Source organism: Trichosurus vulpecula, chromosome 1 (genome assembly GCF_011100635.1).
Source record: "Trichosurus vulpecula isolate mTriVul1 chromosome 1, mTriVul1.pri, whole genome shotgun sequence".
NCBI classification, from domain to species: Eukaryota; Metazoa; Chordata; class Mammalia; order Diprotodontia; family Phalangeridae; genus Trichosurus; species Trichosurus vulpecula.
The window spans coordinates 209,814,278-209,820,277 of NC_050573.1; positions in this window are offsets into that span (position 1 = coordinate 209,814,278).

Consider the following 6,000-nt stretch of genomic DNA (forward strand, 5'->3'; position numbering starts at 1 on the left):
GATCATGGATTTCAGGTAGTCAAATAATTTGTAAATTATCTCTCCTGCATCTATCCTCCAAGTCAGTGTTTTTTCCAATGAGATATTTCACATTGTCTTCCATTTTGTTCATTCTTTTCTTTCTGTTTTATAATGTGTTGTTTTCTCATAAAGTCACTAGCTTCCACTTGCTATATATATATATATATGTATGTATGTATGTATGTATGTATATGTATATGTATATGTATATATACACACACACATATATACACATATATATGTATATATACATATATATGTGTGTATATATATATATATATATATATACTTTTTTAAATTTAGTACTTTTAGTTTTCAGCATTGATTTCCACAAGATTTTGAATTACAGTTTTTCTCCCTATTTCTACACTACCCCCCACTCCAAGATGGCATATATTCTGATTGCCCTTTCCCCAGTCAGCACTCCCTTCTATCACCCCATCCCTTTTCCCCTCACTTTCTTATAGGGCAAGATAGATTTCTGTGCTCTATTGCCTGTATATCTTATTTCCTGGTTGCATGCAAAACCAACATTTTTGAATATTTGATTTTGAAACTTTGAATTTCAAATTCTCTCCCCTCTTTGTTCCCCACCCACCCTCCCTAAGAAGGAAAGCAATTCTACATAGGTCAAACACGTATCATTATGCAAAACCCTTCCACAACATTCATGCTGTGAAAGACTAATTATATTTTGCTCCCTCCTATCCTGTCCCCATTTATTCAATTTCCTCCCTTGACCCTCTTGCTTTTCAAAAGTGTTTGCTTTTGATTACCTCCTCCCCCATCGGCCCTCCCTTCTATCGTCCCCCTTTTTTTATTCGCTCCCTCTTACTTTCCTGTGTGGTAAGATGCCCAATTGAATGTGTATGTTATTCCCTCCTCAAGTCAAATCCTACGAGAGTAAGATTCACTCATTCCCCCTCAACTGGCCCCTCTTCCCTTCCAATGAACTACTTTTTCCTGCCACCTTTATGTGAGATAATTTACCCCCTCCTATCTCTCCCTTTCTCTCTCTCTCAATATATTTCTCTCTTATCACTTAATTTGATTTTTTTAGATATCATCCCTTCAAATTCAACTCACCCTGTGTCCTCTCTCTCTCTCTCTCTCTCTCTCTCTCTCTCTCTCTCTATATATATATATATATATATATATATATATACACATATATATGTGTGTGTGTGTATGTACGTATACATATATATGTATACATATATACATATATGTACATACATACAAACATACATACATACATACATGTATATGTATATTCCCTTCAGCTACCCTAATACTGAGGTCTCATGAATTATACACATCATCTTTCCATGTAGGAATATAAACAAAACAGTTCAACTTTAGTAAATCCCTCATGATTTCTCTTTCTTTTTTGCATTTTCATCCTTCTCTTGATTCTTGTGTTTGAAAGTCAAATTTTCTATTCAGCTCTGGTCTTTTCACTGAGAAAACTTGAAAGTCTGCTATTTTATTGAAAGTCCATATTTTGCCAAGAGCATGATACTCAGTTTGGCTGGGTAGGTGATCCTTGTTTTTAATCCTAACTCCATTGACCTCTGTAATATCATATTCCAAGCCCTTTATTCCCTTAGTGTGGAAGGTGTTAGATCTTGTGTTATCTTGATTCTGTTTCTATAACACTCAAATTGTTTCTGTCTGGCTGCTTGCAGTATTTTATCCTTGATCTCAGATCTCTGGAATTTGGCAATAATATTCCTAGGAGTTTTCTTTTTGGGATCTTCTTCAGTAAGCAATTGGTAGATGCTTTCAATTTCTGTTTTACTCTCTGGTTCTAGAATATTAGATCAGTTCTCCTTGATTGTTTCTTGAAAGATGATGTCTAGGTTCTCTGTTTTGTGATCCTGACTTTTAGATTGTCCAATAATTTTTAAATTATCTCTCCTGGATCTGTTCTCCAGAACAGTGGTTTTTACAATGAGATATTTCACATTGCTTTCCTTTTTTTCATTCCTTTGGCTCTGCTTCATAATTTCTTGATATCTCATAAAGTCACTAGCTTCCACTTGCTCAGATCTAATTGTTAAAGTGGCATTTTCTTCTGTGGTCTTTTGGACCTCCTTTTCCATTTGACTAATTCTGCCTTTCAAGGCATTCTTCTCTTCATTGGCTTTTTGGAACTCTTTTGCCATTTGAGTTAGTCTATTTTTAAGGTATTATTTTCTTCGGTATTTTTGGGGTCTCCTTTAGCCAGTAATTGACTTGTTTTTCATGGTTTTGTTGCATCACTCTCATTTCTTTTCCCAATTTTTCCTCTACTTCTCTAACTTACTTTTCCAAATCCTTTTTGAGGTCTTCCATGGCCTGAGACCAATTCATATTTTTCTTGGAGGCTTTTGATGTAGGCTCTTTGACTTTGTTGACTTCTTCTGGCTGTATGTTTTGGTCTTCTTTGTCACCAAAGAAAGATTCCAAAGTCTCAGACTGAATCTGAGTGCATTTTCACTGCCTGGCTATGTTCCCAGCCAACTTGCTTGACCTTTGAGTTTTTTGTTGGGGTATGACTGCCTGTAGAGTAAAGAGTACTTTGTTCCAAGCTTGAGGGGATGTGCTGTTGTTTTCAGAGCTATTACAGCCAGCCCTGCTACACCAGCAGTCCTCCTTCCCCAAGAGCCCCCAACCTGGACCGGACTCAGATCTTATGCAGGCTCTGTACTCCTGCTCTTATCCACCGCTTAATTCCTCCCACCCGGTGGGCCTGGGGCTGGATGCAACTGCAGCTGTTGTTCTGTAACTGCCCCACCTCTGCTGACCCTGAGGCAGTGGCTGAACAGTGAACTCCTTCACTCTGTCTGTGCAGCTTTTCCCACTAATCTTCTCTGTTGTCTTTGGTGTTTGTGGATTGAGAAATCTGGTATCTGCTACAGCTCACTGATTCAGGGCACTAGGTCCCGCTCCACCAGGCTCCTGGTCTGGTTGGTCCTGCCACTACCCACGCTGGGCTCTGCTTCACTCAGCTCTGCTTCCAGCTCCTTGCTTGATAAACATCACCCAGCAAACACCAGGCTGAGAATGGGCACCATTGTTTCACTTCTGATCATACTGACAACTCTTCTAACTTATCCCCTTCACAGATAGATACTACTTATTATCAGGAAACTTTTATTTATTTGTGTGCTTTCTAGTGTTTTTAATATGAATGATTATTATTGTATTTTATCAAAAGCATTTGGAAACTACTGATATGATCCAATGACTGTTGTTGTTGTTATTGGGGTTCTTTTGGTTTTTGTTATTGATATGGTCAGTTATGCTGATAGATTTCTTAAACTAAACCAGCTCTGAATTTTATAGTAAAATTTTCACCTAATCACAATGTGTTGTTTTTTTTTAATATACATGGCTATAATCTCCTTGCTTGTATTTTTTTAAATTTGTATCAATATTCATTAGGGGAATTAATCTATAGTTTTCTTTCTCTGTTTTTTTGTCTTCCTGGCTTAGGTGTCAGTGCCATATTTGTGTCCCAGATGTAATTTGGTAGGACTCTTGTCTATGGTTCTAAATAGTTTATATAGTATAACAATTTTTTGTTGTTATTGTTCAGTTGTTTCAATTGTGTCTGTCTCTTAATGACCTCATTTGTTTGTTTTGTGTTTACTATTTTGTTGTTGTTTTTTTTTTTTGTTTTGGTAAAGATACTAGAGTGGTTTCCCATTCTCTGTTCCAGCTCACTTTGTGTGTGGGTCAGAGACCACTACTCACATTAAAAATAAACAGAGAGTGTTCTTGAGAAAAAGCAAAAAGAAATTTATTACTTTTTCATGAGAAAGGATACACCTCAGTGTGGCCCAAGATGATGCCAGCACGTGTGTGTGTGTGTGTGTGTGTGTGGCATACAGCTCAAAGCAAGTTATATAGACCCTAGCACAGAGTTCCCCCACCTCCTACTGGCTCCTCTTTCCATTGCCTGGATTTGGAGCTCACTTTCTAAACATGAAATCTTTTCCCAGCAACAGAGGACAAAGAACAAAATGACAAGCGTGAGACTGGTATAGGGAGTAACAGCTAGATAAACAGGACATTACATGTGTCTGTCTACTGATGTAATTTCTTATCTCTACTTTCTCAGGAAAGCAGTTTCCAAAAATATAGGAGGGTTGCAGGGGAGGTTTGGATGGTAGGAGAGGTAAGGTCTTTTCCCATGCTGAGGAGGAACTTCACTATTTCAGCATTCCATTCAATAACTTACAGAGGAGGCTTCACTATTTCACTGTTCCACTCATTTTACAAATAATGTTAAGTGATTTGGCAAGGGTCATTCAGCTAATAAGTGTCTGAGGCCAGATTTAAATTCAGGAAAATAATTATTTCTGAATTTTGTCTCACACTCTATCCACTAACTCCCTAATTTAGTATTGGAATTTATTATTCTTTAAATATTTGGTTGAATGCATGTATAAACACTTCTGAGCCTGGGTATTTTTTTTCTTAGCTAATTTATTTATGGTTTGTTTAATTTCTTTTTCTAAGATAGTGTTATTTATGTATTATATTTCCTCTTCTGTAATTGCATATCTTTCAAGCTTCCCAGAAATGCCTATCATTTCATGGCCTCAATTCAATATTGCCAACCTTATTTTCTACTATTAAGCGATATGACCATGATTACTACCATTTGCCAATCAATTTAAGGTTCTCAATTATCTTTGCAACAACCTTCCCAGATAAGTACAATATTTATTCCTCTTTTGCATATTAATAGAAAGTAAACAAATAAATGAAGGACAGTGATTTGCCCAAGTTCACATAGTTAAGAAATCATCTAAGACAGGGGTTGAACTCACATCTTCCTGACTCCAGTTCTAGAAATCAATCCATGCCTAATTTAACTGCCCTTCACTATTTTCAGACCAATATCTCCTCTCTTCTGTCACCTTCTGAAATACTCTTCTGTTTGTGCAAGTCTTCTCTCCATTTCAAGACCTAGCTTGAGTCATTCCTCTTACAGGCACCTTTTTCTGTCTCTTCTAGCTGTTATTGATCACCTTTTCTCTAGGATTTGCATAATATTTAGATGCATGAAAGAATAAAAATTTAGAACTGGAAGGGATAACAGTAACCTTTTAGTTCAACTCATAACTGAAAAAAATCCCTCCTGTGATAAACCTGACAAATGCCTTTCCTTGAAGAACTCCAGGGAAGAGAAATTCAATACCTCCCTAGGCAATGCAATCCATCCCAGCTGTGCACTATTGGAATTGTTTGAAGGATCCTCCACCTGACAGCCCAAATTTGGCCATTTTCAACTTCTTCTCATTGAGTTTTTTTTTGTGTGTGTATTTGGTCTAAAGAAAATAAATCAGAACCTCTGTCCATGTCACAGCACTTCAAATACTTGAAGTCAGCTACCATGTCCTCCTCCACCATTCCCTCCAGATGAAAAAAAAAATTAGCCTACCATCCCTCTCACACTATGTACCATTATTCTCTGGAGGACTTTTACTCCATTCTATGTTAAATTATGAATATTATTACATGCTAAGTTATCTGTATCAACATTTGTTTAATTACAGGATGTGTAATATATAATGTATTTCCCTTCTGTTTTCTATTTTTTCACATATGTAAAACATTCTCTCAAATTTTAGTGCCTCCTTTGAAAGATGATACTATGTTTTATTCCTTTTCTACATTCATGAAGTTGTGAGCAGCTAAAATATTCAGAAAGAACTTCCTAATTGATGGTTTCTTCAAATTGCCTTACAGCATAGCACATACACTGCCAAAATGTTTGGTAAAGTCGCATAATGTAAAAATGCTTAGAAATTTTAGCAAAAACAACATGCCAGTTAATCATAAGCATTTTTACACCATGAGATTTTGTAAAGAAACAAAAAGAAAGAAATTCTGGTTCTACATATAGTAAACTATGAACCTATTTTAATAAGCCATCGATCAACGAGTATCTAATGAACACCTATGAGTACTCAGAACAGTGGA